This window comes from Furipterus horrens, unplaced genomic scaffold (genome assembly GCF_987537825.1).
Source record: "Furipterus horrens unplaced genomic scaffold, mFurHor1.1.pri manual_scaffold_1, whole genome shotgun sequence".
Taxonomy (NCBI): Eukaryota; Metazoa; Chordata; class Mammalia; order Chiroptera; family Furipteridae; genus Furipterus; species Furipterus horrens.
In genome coordinates this window covers 194,615,763-194,632,601 of record NW_028327171.1, presented here as the reverse complement: position 1 = coordinate 194,632,601, position 16,839 = coordinate 194,615,763, and positions in this window count along the sequence as shown.

The following is a 16,839-nucleotide window of genomic DNA, read 5'->3' as shown; positions in this document are numbered from 1 at the left end:
AGGTGCACCACGTTGCTCCTTAGCAACTCAGATAGTAACCAGAAGTACTATAGTGGGCACAGAATTCAGCCTCTCCAACAGATGTGAGCAGGCCTCTGAGAATTCATACACTCAGGGCAAGAAGAGAAAACCAGATGCAAATGGAAGCCCTGTGGGGAATGAACCTTGGCCTGGGAGTGAGTTGGCTGAGAAAGGGGGAATTTTTGAAATTACAGAGGATGTCTCTGACAGAAGACCAATATGTCATAATTGTCTAAGTAGTGTATTGACTTTTCTCCCCAAATCCAAGAGCTTCTTATAGTGCTCTTCTGGTTGACCTGATGATGCTCCTTTTTTCTTTTTTTGGTTTATTTGTGTACAGTGAGGAAGACTATCAGTGAAGGCCCTGACCAGTGTGGCTCAATTGGTTGGGTGTCATCCTGCAAAGTGAAAGGTCACTGTCTCAACTCCACATGCCTGGGTTGCGGGTTCAGTCCCAGGTCAGGGCACCTACACAAGGCAACCAACTGGTGTTTCTCTCTCACATTGATGTTTCCCTCCCTCGCTTTCTCCTTCCCTTCTCCTCTCTCTAAAAATAAGTAAATAAAATCCTTAAAAAATAAGAAAAAAGGAAAGAATATCAGTGAAACATTATTGTAGGATGGTTCTCTCTGTGTGAAAAAGTGGGAAGGATTCTGAGAGTGTGCATGGGACGGTTAGGGCAATGTTTGCTTCTGTACCTGTGTACCTTTTGGAAGACACTGTGTGACATGCCTCCCCTCCTTTTTTTGCTTTTTCAAAAATTGTTGTTCTTTACAGTTGTCCCAATTTTCCGCCATTGCTCTCCCCTGTTCTGCCACGCCCACTCCCACAGTTAATCCCCACTCTGTAGATGTCCATGTTGACATGTCCCCTTTGAGGATGGTTTTTCTTTAGTTACTGATTCTTACAGCATGAAGGCAGAGGAAATCTTGGCCACGTGTTTAGCTGCAATCAGATTAATTTGCATTCTTTGAATTTAACTTCCATTTGTATAACAGGTGCAGCCTTGCTCCTTTGAAGTCCTCCGCTCTCTCCTGAGAATCACCATGTGGTGGTTCCGTGAGGTCCCTTAACTGGTCAGGGCCTCAGTTTCCACATCTGTGAAATGCATCAATTGAACGAGATGATTTCTTGGGTGACTCTGGCCCTGCTCTACCCTTCAATGATCAGTTCTATCTAGATAATCCCATCTACCCAATTATATACCCAACTGGTGACTTGTGTCTATAATTACATTAATAAAGCCCCAGAGGCCAAAACAAACACTGAGAACACCAACTGCGGGATCTGTTGGAACCAGGAAGATAATGATATGTTGTACAAATGTGTTTGGTACACACATATCAACTCTGGAAATTTGTTCAAGTCCAAAGAGGATTTATGAAGCTCTAATTTGCTGCTGATATTGATAAATATGAGTAATACAATAATGCTAAGCAATTCTATTTTTGAAACAAATACTTGTGTTTTTTTGATCTCTAGCATGTTCACTTTTATTACATTTTTGTTCTATGTTTACTGCTTCAACAAATATTTATTGAGCATCTCCCCTGTGTCAGGCACTGGTCCAGGTCCTGAGAAAAGTGCAATGAACAAGATAGATAAAAATTCTTGATCTCATGGGGTTTGTATTGTAATGCAGGAGAGAGCTGTAAAATGAGCAAGACTGCTTCTAATATTCATAACAAATATAAAATGAGAATAAAATGAAATAAAATGAAGAGAAATGACTAGGATGAAGGAGGTGAGCAATAAGCATGTAGGTCAAGAAGGGCCTCTCAGGGGAGGTAACATTTGAACTGATTCCTAAAGGGGGAAATATGCTTAAGCAAAGGGCATGGCAAGGTTGAGAGCCTTATGAATCAAGTAGGAAATAGATGGTGTCTTCATCTCATGGAAGAATCTGAGGCTCAAATGGGTTTTTTGATTCCTTGCTTATTGGTCTTTCCCTGACCCGTGTTGAGTAGGATCAGTGCAGATATTAGATTATCAACAAAAATTTATAGAGTTCATTGTATACTAGGTTCTCTTCTCTGGGATACAGCTGGAAACAAAACAGACCAAGTCCCTATTAGTATATAGCTTATCTGGCTAAAATTCAAGGGCAATATATGCTGTACAAATCTTTCTATGTGAGTTTCTTATATGCCCAGTTAATGCTGACAGGGAAGGTGAACCATTTGAATGGGCTATTTGGGCTCTGGGCTTTGGGATTCCCTTTGCCACCAACTAGATGTGGGGTTTTGGAGTTTATTTAAAAACTCTCTCTGGGGCTCATTTCCTCATCTGGAGGTGGAGGTGTTGAACTTAGACACAATCTGATGCCCCGCCTACTTTTAACACTGATGGAGGTTAGTTTGGGGTGGGGAGGAAGTTATTAGATGACTTAAGGATTTTTCTCAATCACAGGTATACGGATGGTCAGAACTTATTGAGTTTTTATGTTTCCGTAGAGGTTGCCATTTTCCATGCCATTTTGCTTAGGTAGGTCATGTGCTATTTTACAGTGGGACTAAGTGAATATCTTCCTTAACCTTCCATCAGGAGGCTTGGTTACTGCACAAAAGGGCCAGTCACAAGCATTCACATGGTTGAGATGTGTGGCGACAAGTCTCCCTAAACAGAAGCCGAAAGTTTAATGAGTGGAATTAAAAATGCAAATGATGGGCACGCTTGCTGGATAATTACAGGATTGGAGCAGCTCCATCAGTCAGGGGCTCCAATGGCCTGCTTGTGGATCTGTGTCCTGTTTATGTCTAGGCAGCTAGCTGGAGGCCTCCCCTTGCCTTGGGCTTGCCATGTGGTGGGACCCACTCAACAACTACCTCCTTCCCAGGGGCAGCTGCGCTAATGAGGCAGCCTTTGAGAGTCACTGATGAAAGGCATGGTAAAAGTACAAAGTCTTATTATGCTATTATGCAACCACATTTCGGCATCTTTTACCCACCAACACCAGAGTGAAACTCGACAGCCTTTCAGCCCATTTGTCAAGTGCAGGCAGTTCCCCTCTCAGCACAGGTGAAACAACAATAAATAGAAATTGAATGTGTATCCCAGGTATTTTAATAAAGTCGATAAAACACAGTTGCACTAGCCCCTTTGGCTGTTGCCAACTCTTGCTCATAAACAGAAACCCCCATGGGGATATTCAGTAACTGGGCTGGGTGCGTTCAAGGTGCAAGCTCAGAGACTGAGCTTGCTATTTCATTTGGAGAAAAGTGCTTGGTGGATGCACTTGGGTTACCATGGCGACCGGGGGACAATGCTCTTGGGCGTGCAGACCCCATGTTTGCAGCATTATGCTTCAGAAGGGGGATTTAGAGATGCAGAACAAAACATAATAAAGAAGCGTCAAACCTAATAAGACTAGGGACTGAAAGAAAGCCAGGGACTTCTGTTTAGACATCACGGCGTTCTCGTGTTGTGGGTCTGGGAACCGATCCAAGACTGAAGCTTGTTCATTATACCTCCCAGGCTGCAGGCATTCAGAAGGGCTCTCGGTATTGAAATTGCAACTTTTTCTCACCTGGCTGCAAAGAGAACCCACTGAGTTGAGAACAGTACACGAAGGAAGAGATTTTCTCATTAAAACAACATCCTTTTGTACCTGGTTGATAAGATAGAAGGAAAAGAAAAAGCCCAGCTTGAATATTGAGCAAGTTGCCAAAATTGAACCCAGAACACCCCATGGTGTCTTTATTGGGTAACATGAATATCATTCTTGGATATAGCCTCATTAATCAAAGCCACAAATGCTCTATGAGTTCTGATGGAAAGGATGTAGCAAAAGACGGCTTTCATCATTTACATAGTTAAAAAAGTCCTGGATTCTCTTCCCTTGTTTGATGCCTCTGGGTTATGGACAGCTGACACCTGCTTTCTGGGTGTGCGTTGTTTCTTCCTACAACTTCTCTTTTGTTATCCAGCAGTGGGTCCCACATTGCCTTGTGGTAGGGAAGGAAAAGTTAACACAAATTAAAACACAGGAATTTGAATGTAAAGTACAATAATCAAGGAAGCATGTGGGCAGAGGAAAGGGATTGGGAGTCAAGACTCCTGACTCCTAGCCGCTTTGTGGTCAGTGGCTTGGTGTGTACAACTCCGGATGACTCCTGGAGCCTCGGGGACTTGGTGCTGCGCATCCAATGAGATTGGAGACTCTACTCAATGGCAAACTCTCTGAGGATGAACAGTTTCTTGCTCATCTTTGTGTCTCAGTTGCACAGTCTGTGTGATCTAAGTAGTTCTTGAATGGGTGAATTCCCAAGCTTCTCTCCAGTTCTGTAAGACTTTTGCTCCAGAGTTGATCCACAGAAGTCAATTGGCACCATCGTCTTGGGGATGCCAATGAAGGGCATTTCCCATGGCTCCTCAGGGGCAGATGAAAATGGGGACAACTTAAGTTTGATGGACTGTAGAACCTTAAAGCTAATATTTACATATGGAATTCCATCTGGGAGTCCCTGCCTCCCTCCCTGGTTCATGTAACAAATTGCTGATGGAGCTTGAGTAGGGGAACATTGGTCAGTTTTAGACATTGACATTGTTATCCTTTCCCTCGGGAGCATCCCAGCCTTTTGACTCTGAGGCCTTCCTCCTCATAGTTCTACCTTTAGTGTTTGCTGATTGAGAACATCTACAAGGTGGTAGGTTGCAGTATTGTTCATGATTATTTGTTCCCTTTCCTGAGAGGCTTATGTATCCCTGCCCTTCCTGTGCCTCCTGTAGGTGATGTGGACGTCCACACGCCACAGTTGGGCCACAACAGGGCAGCAAGATAAAAGGGGACTGAATGGCTTGGCTTGATCTCCTGCAGCATGTCAGTCAGGGGCTGTCCCTTCAGCTAAGTCCCTGAATGAGGAGACCCTCAGAGCACAGCAGAACCCAGCCTCCACCAACCTATAGCCTGCACATAATCTGAGTGAGAAATAAATGTTGGCTGTTATAAACCATGAAAATATGGGGATTGCTTGTTACTACAGCAACAAAAGCAAGCAACAGTATGACAAGCTGTGCCTTAATTATCATGACATCTACAGGTGTTTGGAAAATAGTGGGACATAGCAGTTGGATTGATGAATAAAAGGATGATTAGGCAAGTCAACCATACTTTTGTTTTTTGAAGTTTGTAGTCCATGCTTTATGTCCCATCTGAACTAGCAGTTTCCTTGCCACAATTTAGCAGACTCCTTTCCATAAATTGGCAGCGTTCCCTGCCATAACTAAGTAGATTGATCCCTTGCTATAACTTGGCAGTTTTCCTTACCATAATTTGGTATCTGACCCCCTAGTTTGGGAATCTCCATTCTAAAACAATTATTCTCCTTCAGGTTTCTGGCAATTTATAAAGAGAATGAATTTTTTTAAAAGATGATTTTATTTGTTTACTTTTTAGAGAGACAGAAAGAAGGAGAGAGGGAAAGAAACATGCAAGAGATACATCAATCGATTGCCTCTCACATGCCCTCAACCAGGGACCTGGCCTGAAACTCAGGCATGTGCCCTGACTGGGGACTGAACCTGTGACCCTTTGGCTCGCAGGCAGCACTCAATCCACTGAGCCACACCAGCCAGGGCGAGAAAGAAATTTTGAGACAGTGGATGCAGGTTTGACCTCTGGCTCTCACGTATTTCCCATGTGAACTTGGGCACGACCTTTAGCTTTTCTGAGCTCATGTGTTCACTTAAAAACCTTACATACAGGGCTCTCTGGAGCATTAAATGAAACAAGCCATGTAGATCTTTCTAATGTGAATTGTAGGTGTTATTCTTAGAGTAACTAATCCAAGGATGAAAGAGCCCCTGATACCCATGCTCCTCCACTTGCCATCCCCATCTCCCTTCTCATGTAGCCCTCAATCCATTGGCTATGTGCTCCCACATAGGTCTGAGTTTGAAAGATGGCACTGAGAAACCCCAAAGTCCTGATCAAAGGCTGGGGGAATTGGCAGCTCTGGCTGGAGCAGGGCAGATCTTTTGTTTGAAATGAAAGTTGATTTGAAATCTGATACTTAAAAAAATACCCAGATTTGTATTACTCCCCATGAAGGGTCGTAACAGGCTGAGTAGTGGCGGCTTTCTCCTTCCCTGCCGCCCAATGTTGCCTCCAATGGCTCCCCACGCCTCAGATGTGGGTCTCTGGGTACCCAGTGCAATGGAACTTACAGTAACTGAGTTAATTAGGACCGAGGGGAGCACCACAACCAGGCTGCTTAAACTACAGACTCTGCACCTCCCCGCGGTGGGAGGAAGAGTATATTGCCTCCTCGGCACCTGCCAGCAAACCTGTGCCCGGGGGAGATGTTGGAGGGAGGGTTCAGGGCTCCTGTTGTGATGCAGGGCTCCGATGGAGAGACAGGTTCTGCCATGTTGAAGTAAGTTTAATGAGATCAGGAGGATCCATGGTATGTGTGTGTGGGGGGGTGGGTGGGAGGTGGCTTTGAGATGATGACAGGGAGGCTGGGGCCAGCTTAGGCATGCTGGAGCCTTCATCACCATCTGAAGCCTCTTTCCCCATTCCTTGCCCAGCCTCCCTCACACCCTCCATTCCTTCCTGCTGCCCCCCTTCACACCCTTACTACCTGATCTGTGAAGTGGGGACAAAATCTTCCTGAGGATGAAGGACCCTTGGCCACGTGCAGTGATGTGTTAAATTCTTTCCATGTATAGGCTGAACCACAAGGAACTGCCGGTGTTCACCCATTTTTGACCCCCCAGAAGCAGCGATTTCATATGGTGCAGTCTAACTCTCACAGGTAATTTTTTAGCAGTTTTGGGAGGTCTCATTATTATACGTTCACTTTTCAGATGAGGAGATTGAGAACTCACTCACTGCAAATCACACCTTAGTAAACAACATAGTGAGGATGTATGTGCAGGGCTCTGACTCCAGGCCCAGCTAGAACCATCACACTACACCGATAAAGCCACTGATGTTAATATACAAATCGTTCATAACAGCCTCACATGTTACCTCCTCTGCGGGACGGAGCCAGAGCATTAGGGAGCCTCTGCGATGCTGGCACTAGACGCTATGGAAGGCAGGAGTACTTTTTTCAACTAGCTGCACTCCCAGGATGTCTCCGATTTGACTTAAGAGGGTTTGCCTGGCCCACCAGGCCTGTGAGATAGGCAGTAGAAATGAGGGTTGAGGGGAGATGGTAGGGATAGTGCAGAAATTCATTTCCTTTAAAAAATTTCCTGTTTTTCTAATGTAAGAAGCAATACCTGCCCAGTGTAGAAAATAAAGACAAATACATGCAAAAAATCATATAAATAAAATAAAAATGACAAGCAATCTTTAGCTAGCAATAACCACAAGGTCTATGATTATCATCTGTCTTGCTCTTCTCTTTCTGCATGTGCACATATAGATTTTGGGGTGAGGGATGTACTGAAAACATTATTTTCCTTATTTATTAATTCTCCAGTTTATTCCAGAAAGGACTTAACATGGTTTTCAAGAGCACATAGAATATGAGCTGATGGCACAAATTAAAGGTGGAGTTAAGAAACAAAAATACATACCATAATGATATCTTCGGCTTTGTATTTTCCTCATCTTTACTGAGTTATAATTAACACATAGTATTCTGTAAGTTTAAGGTGTACAATATAGTGATTTAATATGTATATTGCAAAATGATTACCACCACAGCTAGCTAATACCTCAATCAGGGCACATAATTATTTCTTTTTTAAAAAAAAATAAACTCTTTAAAAAAATAATTTATTTATTTGTTTGTTTGTTTATTTTATTTTTAGAGAGAGGAGAAAGGAGAAAGAGAGGGAGAGAGGGAGAGAAACATCATTGTGTGGTTGCCTCTCACTCGCGCCCCAACCGGGACCTGACATGCAACCTAGTCCTGTGCCCTGACCGGGAATAGAACCAGCGACACTATTTCTTTTTTGTGGCAAGAACATTTAAGATCTCTCTTAGCAACATTCAAGTATATAATACAATGCAGATTTGTATGTTTTTAAAATTTAACATTACATTGAGAGTGCTGGCCCATGCCATTGTATATTCTGCGGCATCATTTAAAAATGTAACATTTTTAAATGTAATTAAACATAGAAACAGAAAAGTGCGCAGACTAGAAGTGAACAACTGGAGACAGCATCATTTTTAATGGCTGCATACCATTCCACTGATTGGTGATGTGGCTCTTTATCTGATCAGCTCACTTCCCATTGGCCCTTCAGTCTGTTTCCAAAATTTCAGGATTCTAAACAAAGCTGCAAAGAAGGAACAAGTCTAGGGCTATTTTCAGCAACACTAAGAGCCATGGAGAAAACAGGAGGTCTGAATGCCACACCTGTCTTGAGCTGTGAATCCGGCTGCTGCTGCAACTCCTTTCTGCCCAAGGCTGAGCACTTTTAATCCTCAGCCCAGTTCAGTCATCTCCCATCTCTGCCCTCAGTTTCCTGCAGGCTACTCTGCCAGCCCTCCCGCCCCTGCCCTCCCAGGGGTGTGCATTTGGAGCGACTGCAGGGAACCCTCCTGTTGGAGTGAGCACCCTGAAGCTGGGCATTTTAAGGGAAATGGAGTCAGATTCTTGCAGAGGGCGACAGATGTTGGTGAGGGAAGTCATCAGGCGTTGCTTTAATTGTGTTTGATACTCACCAAGTTTTCTAAAACGAAGACGCTTCGCATGCCTCTTGGTTGCCAGAAAGGAAAGTGTAGCCACGGTAGTGAAAAGGCAACGGGACTCGAGAGCTTAGGCGCCAGTACCTAAACGCCCCACAAGATGGTGCTGTTCCTCCACCGTGAAGGACCTGAGCGGGGTTCCTGCGTTACTGGCCAGAGAGGGGCGCCCTGAGTACAACAGGGAAATGGCCAGGGGCTGTCATTCCTTCTTCCTCGCACTTCCTTCTCAGAGCTGCTTCTCTCCATCTGTGACTCCCCACCACCCCTCACAGCTATTTCTTGGTTATCTCAGGGGTGCCCCTCTCCGCGAGCCCCATATCATTTCTGGCTCCACATCTTTGTTCAGGTGCCCCTCTCTCCTTCCCGTGGATCTTCTGCCTCTCTCAACGAGCTAGTCTAAAAAAGTGCGCATACTTCTTGTATGTGTGTTTGATTAAGGTGTAGGTGTACTTCTAAAATTTTAAAAGTAGAAAAACTGATCTTTTTGTATTCCTTTATTAGTTTTTCTCTATAAACAGAAATCCATAAAACCGCAATTGTTTTCTCCCCCTTGCGTAAGGTCCCCGGTAACTTGTTATTTTTTGTATTTATTTTTTGGTGGCTCAGTGGGCCTGTGGAGAAACCTGATGAGAATATAACCAATATTCATTAAGTTCTTGGTCTCTGATTCCTTTGGAGTAAGGACTATAAACACGTCAGTGAAAAAACTCCCAGATCATAGCTAGGATGTACCAAGGTAGGTGCCTGTGACTGTGTCTCTCCCATGCTCCTCCCACTACCAGTGAGGAACTTGAGGTTCCCTGAGCGTGAAGAACTTGGCCAAGGTGACCTGGAGGAAAAGGGGTGCAGTTGGGAATTGATGTGGGATCTCAGTGGCTTTCTGATCTGTCAACTCAGCTGCTCTAATAGTAACCCAGGAGTCCAGGCCAGTGCTTAGACCTGGGTAGTAAGACTGGCCTGTGGGGCCTGGGAGTCCCCTTCAGACTGGAGCAAAGTAAGGGAAAGGCTGATTCTGAAGCAGTTTGCACACCTGGAGCCTAGCCTGTATCAAGCAGGAAATCCGGATTTCCTGAGTTGGCCTTAATGTCCAGCCCCTGACCCATCTACCACCTCCTCCTTCCCTCCCGTGGAGGTGCGATCGTATCTCCTTGCACATCAGAGGGCTAGAAAGCTGTAACATTGAGCACCCCGAGGAAAATTTGGGGTCATTCTCGTGCATCATTAATATCCAAGAGTTTCCTCACCCAGCTGAGCCTGAGGGTCCTATTCTTTTCTGAGGCTCTGGAACAGGGAGAATTCAGACTTGGAGCCAGGTGAGTGGACCCAAGAAGGCAATGACCTTCTGCCTTTGTTGGAATTAAGACAGAAGGTCATTTGTGTTAAGTGCAAGGCATTGCCCAGCCCAACTCACAAGCAATCGCTGGCCGCTAATTTCCTCTCAGTGACCTAGAAACAGGGGACAGTGGGATCAGTCCACATGGTGCAGAGGACTGTTCTGGGAGCAGGAGTTAGGAGAGGAGGCCTGCTCTATGAGAACCGGGCCGCCAGGTGAAAAAGCCCCCTTTGCAGGGCACAGCCCAGTGAGATCATAGGTGTCCACACCACGGTGTGAAAATAGAGACTCATCCTCCCGCATCTCTGGCCCAGGACTTTACATTTTAAGCAGTAGGTCCTTAAAATCAAAGTCTCTCTTCTCAATTAACAGTATTTTAAGCAACTGCAGCAGTCACAGAGAACTTTCCAGGGTCCTAGAAATGATCCCATGGAGGCAGCTGTAGCTGTCACCCCTCACATCTCTTAAAAATAATAATAATAACCTAGTTACACAAGTAATTCATATCCATTGTAGAAAATTTGGAAAATATAGAAAAGCACAAAGGAGGAAATAAATTACTACTCTTCTCAGCTTAACACCTTTAATTTATTTCTCCAAAACAGTGAGTACAGCAAGAAGGCATTGCGTTAAAGGCTATTAACATAACAAAAAGCCTCCAGTCCCTTCTCGCTAACACTGTAGGCAGCAAACCTGGTGTTTGGAGCTGAGTCTCTTGCTCAGGGCTGCTCCTGGAACAAGTCACTTTGTCCCACCAATGACATTTTCTGAGATTAAAAAAATCATTCTCTCCTTGGCAAACATTGTAGATGAGGAGAGAGAAGCACAGGGGCACAGAGATGGAAACCTCTTTGTTTTTCTATCCCTACACTCAACATTTTTTTGTTTTGTTTTGTTACATTCCAGTCATTTCCAAAAATAACGTTTTCTTGCTTAGCTGGACTTGGTCAAGTGCAATCACATCTGAAAATAAAATCTCTTTTTATAGGCCTTTTCAGGAGTGGTTACATCAACTTTCCCCTCAAAGTGCCTCCACAAGGGGAAGACCTTCCTCCTACACAGCCTGAAATCGGGGCAGAGAAGGAGGGGTGGGTGGGATGCTGCGCCCAGCCCCTGGGTGGGAAGCAGCCCAAGGTGTGCTAAGTGAGGACTTCCCAGCTTCTTCATTATTCTGTTATATTATTGTTGTTATCATTTTAAATTGTTATTCTATTACAGTTGTCCCAATTTTTCCTCCTTTGCCCTCCTCTGCCCTTCCCTCTCCCTGCAACCACAGTCAATTCCCACACTCCATGTCCATGGGTCATTCACAGATGCTCCTCGCCTAGTCCCCTCCCCTTTCTTTCCACAATTATCCACCCCCCTGCCCTCTAGTCACCATCAGTCTGTTCTATGTTTCCATGCCTCTGGTTCTATTTTGTTTGTTAGTTTATTTTGTTCATTAGATTCCTCTTATAGGTGAGATCATATGGTATTTATCTTTTACCAACAAGCTTATTTCACTTAGCTTAATATTCTCCAGTTCCACACATGCTGTCACAAAAGGTAGAAGTTCCTTCTTTCTGTTGCGTAGTATTCCATTGTGTAAGTGTACCAGATTTTAAATCCACTCATCTACTGAAAGGCACTTAAGCTGTTTCCAGCCCTTGGCTATTGTAAATAGCCCTATGACCAGATTCTTAGGGGATATTCCCATCAGCAGACTCCCTGGGTCAAAATGTAGTTCCATTTTTAGTTTTTTGAGAAAATTTCATACTGCTTTCCACCGTGGCTGCTCCAGTCTGCATTCTCACCAACAGTGCACTAGGGTTCCCTTTTCTTTAGATCCTCACCAACACTTGTTTGTTGATTTGTTAATGAAGGCCATTCTCAACCAGGGGGAGGTGGTGTCTCATTGTGATATTAATTTGCATCTCTCTGATGGCTAGTGATATTGAGCATCCTTTCATATGTTGATGGCCATCTGTATGTCCTCCTAGTCAATATTCAGAAATCAGTAGCATTTCTGTATACCAATGAAATATAAGAAACAGAAACTAGGAAAAAAGTCCCATTTACTATAGCAACAAGAAAAATAAAGTACCTAGGAATAAATTTAACCAAGGAGTTAAAAGACCTGAACGCAGAAAACTACATAACACTGAAGAAATTAAGGAAGATATAAATAAATGGAAGCATATACCATGTTCATGGATGGGAAGAATTAACAACATTAACATGTCATACTATCCAAAGCAATATATAGTTTCAGTGCAATTTCTATTAAAATACCAATGGTGTATTTCACAGATCTCAGAGAAGGAAAACTCTGACTCCAAAAAACCTCCGCTGCCTTGCGGCATACCTCTTCAGGGGAAAGGCTAAGGGAGTAAACCCCGACAGAAAATCCGGAGCCGGAGTCCCTAAGGCGGTTTGACGTTGTAGTCAACACCGGCAACTCCTGCGGCGCACCTGAACCCAAGCTGTATCGACTCCGTCTTTCCCTTGGACCCTTCAGCTGCGAAGAGAGGGGGGGTCTGCTGCATGGGCAACAGCAGACCCTCCATATTACCCTGCCCAGGCTCTGTAGCTTCAGCGTCATCGCAAGATGTCGATTCAACATGGGAGGAGACAGATACCATGTCACTCCCGAGTCGGACTGCACAGCCATTCTTGGCGGTGCAGATAGACTCTGAAGAAGCTACACCATCGTCTCTCGAGACGGACGGCTGCCGACGACGATTTCACAGATCTACAAAAATATTCAAAAAATTTGTATGGAACCAAAAAAGACCCCGAATAGCCTCAGTAATCTTGGGAAAGAAGAACTAAGTGTCAGACCATGGACACCTGGGCTTTGGACTTTGGTTATCAACCTGGCCCTGGACTAGGAAACATCACAATACCCAATAAATATCAAATTACACTACAAGGCCACTGTAATCAGAACAGTTTGGTACGGGCATAGGAACAGACACATAGATCAATGGAACAGAATAGAGAACCCAGAAATAAACCCAAGTCTCTATGGTCAATTAATATTAAACAAAGGGGGCAGGAGCATAAAATGGAGTAAAAATAGCTTCTTTAATAAGTGGTGTTGGGAGAACTGGAGTGATGCATGCAAAAACAATGAAACCAGACCACCAACTTACACCATACACCAGAATAAACTCAAAATGGATAAAAGACTTAAATATAAGTCATGACACTATTAACAGACCTAAAGGAAAACAAGCAGCAAAATTTCAGATATCCCACATAGCAATATTCTTGCTGATGTATCTCCAAGGGCAAGGGAAATAGAGGAAAGAATAAATGAATGGGACTACATCAAATTAAAAAGCTTCTGCATGGTTGAAGAAACCAGCATCAAAATGGAAAGGGAACCAACTGTATGGAAAAACATATATGCCAATGATACAACGAGCAAAGGTTTGATCTCCAAAATATATAAAGAACTCATATGACTCAACACCAGGAAGACAAACAATTCAATTAAAAATGGGCAAAGGACCTAAAGAGACACTTCTCTTCATTAGTCTTAAATGTTGATCAGCAGTTGTGAAAAATAGCCTAAGTTCTTTTGAGGCACCATTTCAAAATATGTAAGTCAACTTTGTTAACCAAAGGATGATTGTAGTTATTGTTCCTGCTGCCCAGAGACTGCTGCTCCCAATATTTTTGTGTATTTACAGCATATTTTTCATCTAGAATGTTAAAAATTTCCCTCTGTCCTAAGACAAGCTTTTTAAACTTCAAAATATATTGTGAGCATTTTCTTACGGCAAAATTATGTCCTGCCAATATAATTATCACTGACTGCAGAGTATTCTATCATCATTTCTCTAATTTCCTTTGTTGGATATTTAAAGGTACCCCCCATCAGTTTTTGCTCATTATTTACAATATTGCAGTTAACATACTTGGGTGTATGTGCTGGCACATATCCATAATTATTTCCTTTGGTAAACTCTTGTAAGTAAAAGGGTACACTTTTAAGGTAATTGATAGGAGTTGACATAATTTGCTCCAATAAGTTTATGTCAACTTTTACTTCCTACTCTTATTGCATGAATAGGATCTCTTCCCCCACATCCTCACCAATGCTAGGAATTAGACATTTATTACTATTTGTTAGTATTGGATAGGAAAAAAATAGTATTTCATTGGTTCAGTTTTGATTTCTAGATTAGAAGTTTCCATCTATTTCTAAGTAATCTCTGCACCATCTCCAGTCTCTGGGAATCTTTATTGAGTAATAGAGTTTGTACCAAGCACTCCAGTGCTTCTTCTAGGAATTCTTTATTTTTTCTGGTATTTCTTCTAGGAATCATTATAGTTCTTACATAAATGGCCCTAAGCTACAGAGGTAGTAAAAGACAAAGACAGGAATTGAATCACACTTGTCTGATACTGAAGTCCTGACTCATATTCTTTTTAAAATTTTTTCAACCTGCACTCAGTTTCTTTGGGGGTTTGATTCTTATTCTTAGACAGCTTACCTGCCTCACTCTTTCCTAGAACTTGCCAGGCCAGGCCTTGTGTCTGTGTTTTGTGTCTTGTGTTGGGCTGAAATAACATCAGGCTAAAAAGAGGGATATAGCTGAGTGATAGGCAATGGAGCCAGACAGTGGAAACAAGAAACGGTGAAAGTGCTTTTCCTTCTGGTCCATGGTTAGCAAAGGAGAGTGTGTGTGAGTGGAGTAAGGGTCAGGCTGAGCTGCTCATGACTCACAGCAGCAGAATAAGATGGGTGGGGCCATGCACAATCCAGGAGGAGGTTCAGAACACCAATATCTACTTCACATACTTTATATATTTACTTCCATTTTAAATGGTATTTAAAATAATTTTTTCCTTTGTTCTTGGTACCTAGAAGTACAATGATTTTTTAATTTTAATTTGTGTCTTCAGCAACCTTGCTAAATTTTCTTGTTATACTAATTTGAAAAATAATTTATGTGTAACATCCTTTAGGGGTTTTGTGTAGTCAACTTTATTAGCTCTGAAGAGTGTCAGTTTAATTTCTTCCTCTCCCACTATAGTGTTGTTTATTCTTTTTCTTGCCATAGTGCTCTGGCTGGGTCTCCTAACACAATGTTGAGCATGAAGCTTACTGTAGATTTTTTTGCACATACTTTTTGTCAGTTGAAAAAGTCCACTTCTATTTCTAGTTTGTTTCTATGATTTTTATCATGAATGGGTTATCTGTTTATCTAAATATTTTCCTGCCTTTATGTGAGTGATCATACACTTTTTCTCCTTAGATTTGTTAATGCGGTATATTGTATTATTTCCTATACAAACATTTTCTTTCACTTTCTCATTCTTGGGAATATCAGTATTAACTTGACTTTGCAGATAAGAAAATTGTGATGCAGAGAAGTTAAGTCATTTTCCCCAGGGCACAACACTGTAAATGGTATGGTTAGATTTTTAATTCAGCCCCAAGTCACCCCCAAGCCTCATGTTTTTTTTTTTTTTTTAATAATTTATTTATTTGTTTGTTTGCTTATTTATTTATTTATTTGTAAAGAGAGGGTAAAGGAGAAAGAGAGGTAGAGAAACATCACTGTGTGGTCACCCGTGGCCCCAACTGGGGACCTGACATGCAACCTAGTCATGTGCCCTGACTGGGAATTGAACCAGCAATACTTGGCTCGCAGGCTGACTCTCAATCCACTGAGCTACAGCAGCCAGGGCAAGCCTCATGGTTTTTAAATCACTTCAGGAAGAACGTGTCTCCCAGCAGAGGGCAGGTAGCATGGTCTCAGGGCTTGAGGAGATGCTTCTGTAGGCTGGGTGGTGGGTTAAGAAGCCTCAAAGGCTTCCATGTTATTGGACTGGCAGCGGCTGCCAAATGGGTAGGAGAAGAAAAAATGATTTGAAAACGTTAAAAGAAAAAGAAAAAGAAAAGTGCCAAGCAAAAGAAGAGAATAAAGGCTCATCTGCACTGTTCTCCAGGGCAACTTTCCAGGAGGCTGAAAAGTGTTAGCGTGCTGAGCAGCTCCAGGTGCCAAGTGCTCTGGGGCTGATATGACTGGCTCTGTGTTCGCACTGGGCTTCCTCCCGGTGTGGAGCCGGGCAATTGAATGGGTGTCTTGACTCCCTCAGGAGTGAGAACAGGTTTTAGTGCACTTTATTCTGAAGCCACAGTAAAGACATTTGGAGGCAGTTGGGGGCTGGGCATTGGCTAATCACCTGATAGCTCTCCCCAGGTGAGTTTCTCATCACAGGAGACCATCCTGCAGTGAGGCCTCACTGGGGAAAGTGTGGAAGGAAGAGTGCTGAATGGGAGGTCGGAGTGGTTCACCTCTCATGTCCTTCCAATACTAAGGTTTTCTGAGTCTAGTGAGAATCGGTAGCATTTTCACTGAGTTTATGTAGAGATTAGAAGTAATGTGACTTAAACATTTGTTCAAAGTGGGAGGCAACATGTGTTAACCATAAGCCAACAGGGTGAGGTTGGTCCCTGTCATTGCAAGTTTTGTTCCCTTCCCAAGCCCCCTCTGTGGGCTTAGTGAGGGGAACTTGGCAATGACAGGTAGAATGCACCACCACTCGAGGCTTTAGGAGTCAGTGACCACACCGGCCTGGGTGCCAGGCAGCTGTGATAACTAAGCTGAACAATGAACACAAAATACACAGTTGATTTGCTGCTCAGTGCCAAGGTGGCCCCTTGCCAGTGTTCCAGTCAGCAGCCCCATAACAAACACCCTGTGCCTCGTCCCTTGGTCCCCCTCTCTGTACCACAGGACAGGGAGATCTGGAGGGGATGACCACTGGAATATCACAACCGGAATCGATTTTTCTTCCCTCCTCATTCGTGCCTGCTCTCTATAAAATTGACAGT